Genomic DNA, 2564 nt, shown 5'->3' on the forward strand with positions numbered 1-2564 from the left:
CTCTTCCACTTAACATTCCACCCATGGAAATCAACTGGCAATTAATTCCTAATAAGTGTTAGAAAATGCCTAATTGCTTCTCATGCCCATTCTAGTCAGCTGTAGCGAGGAAATGAGCTTGGTGCTAATGATGCATTGCCTCTCAACTATACGGCACAGTCGCTGGCTTTAGCCAGTGTCTTTTAATTAAATAGCGTGTGTAGTGCAGCATCTTCTGCCACCACTGGCTCCTCTGCTCCCCATGGGTTTTGGGCCCCTGACAGCATGTGCTATCCCCTTCTGAGCCAAATTAATTAAAATATGTGGCCTGCTTCGAACCGGAGAATGTTACCGCTTCTGAGAGAGAGAAGGAAGAAGAGAGAGAGAGAGAGACACACCGCAACAAGGCATTCTTTCCATCTGGCTTGATTCCATTATTCAAAGCTCACGAATTTGTAAATGGTTTTGTAGCAGATGAGATAAGAGACGTCTGTGGTAAAAGCCTTTTAGGTTATCTCCCATACTGCTCTGATGTGTCTTCAGACAGCACGACTGCGTTTAAGCATCACATATTGTTCAGCATGTCAGGAATCGGGAATCGCATGTCCTCTTCTTTTTGTCACCTTCAACAAATCCTCACGCAGCAGAATATTAATGACAGGCTGAACAGTAATCCGACAGACTAGATCATTTTATTCATGATGGTTTATGATCTTTTATGATATTTATGCGAGAATTGATTTGGCCCTTCAATATATAACAAAAACCTTCCAGAAATAAAAAAAATAAAGAAAATAAAGGGGAAAATCCACTATGAAGAATTGCACAGTGCAGCTTGCATTGTGTAATTTAAACACATTTGGCAGCTGTTAAACTGGATTGTGAGTGGTTAGCAGCACTGAAAAAAAGTGTGTTGGATTTACATGATTTAATCTTGTACTTTGGTCCCACATGAATCAAAGTTTAAAAAAAAAACATAATTTGTTTATGTAACTTCAACATCATTGAATTAAGTCATTTTAAGTGACCCAGTTAAGTAGTCTCAAATTAAATTTGATATGGCTTCCTGACATGATTCAGGCATTCAATTTCATATATTCATTTATACAATTCAATTTAATATATTTTGGTGTCACACAACTGAATTATAAGACTGTACTAGCTACATAACAAACGTTTAATAGCACACATTAGCATCTTAAATGCTTAAATGCTGAAATTACCCCACTCTTCTCTACAATTTAAATAGTTCTATTAATTCCAACATAATTGAAAATGTTTACACACTATCAAGTTTCCCCCTTTTCTCATCTTGCTCAAAAACACATAAAATGACACTTTATTTCAACATTTACTCTCTCTTGATTCAGCCATATGCAAAGCATGCTGAAACCGCCCAGTTTCAGTTAATGCAACACAAATCATTCATGTAATCCCAACACAAACGGATTAAGTAAACTTCAATTTTACATATGTTTTAGTGGAATGAACTCAATCAAATTAAGTTAAGACAAAATGAATAGCAATTGTGTTGGTTTAGCTCATTTTAATTATGCAATTTGAACAAGCAGCAAAAATCTTTTTTTTCAGTGAGGTTTTTGCACTGAAATGCTCAAAAAGTGGCACAAAAGTCTATGTGTTTTGAGGTCAAAACTGATTCATTTATAGTCCTTAGATGCTGGAGGTCTCCAATTTTAAGACCGTTTCGAAATGCATCCACTTCAGTTACTGTCTTTTATGTCAGTTCACCAGACTTTAGCTTGGATGTGGCAGCTCTTTAACTCCATTTATCTCTCTGACTCTCTTCTTCTCTCATCCAGCCATTTACTCAGTGGCAATACAATAAGAAGTGCTGTGAAATTTGAAGCGCAACAAACAAAAGTGGTTGCCTTGTTGGTTTTCTTTTCCTATTATTTCCACCAGCCAATGGACAGGACAAAGGCAGGAGTATGTTTTAAGATTTAGATTTAAACTGCAGTATTTTTCCACATTTTTGATACAATCCCATGAGTTTCTCTCTCACTGTTTGGCATCCTAAAATTTTCTTTGGAGCATAAAAGACTTGCAGACTTTTCTCTTTCACTCACTGTGCTCAAACTTTCAGCATACTTTACTTTAAGGAAACATATATTACGCAGAGCTAAAATTTCCCAGTTGGAGACATGAATGAAAATGTTAGCATTTAAAACAAGCAAGTTATATTTCTCATTTCCTGCTGTAACATACAGAGGGAAATGAATGAGTGTTTTGAAATCCAGGAAAGGGGCAATACCTGTTTCTGCACCTCATCTTAACAGTCTAGCAGCTAAAGGTGCAAAGTACTGCACATTCATACTTGACTTTAATGTATAGTATTACCAGGGGATACCAACCCCATAAGCTATTATCACCAGTATCAACCCCATAGGCCATTATCACCTATCACTCTCTTTCTGGGGGAATACATGTTTTTAACATTTATATTGACTTTTTCATTTTTAAAAATAATATGGATCAATGACATAATGCTCTTTTTTAACCAGATCTACTAATTTGTTTAAAAAAATAAAATAAAATAAAAATGCACCTCATACATGCATGGACTT

This window comes from Squalius cephalus (genome assembly GCF_949319135.1).
Source record: "Squalius cephalus genome assembly, chromosome: 12".
Classification (NCBI taxonomy): Eukaryota; Metazoa; Chordata; class Actinopteri; order Cypriniformes; family Leuciscidae; genus Squalius; species Squalius cephalus.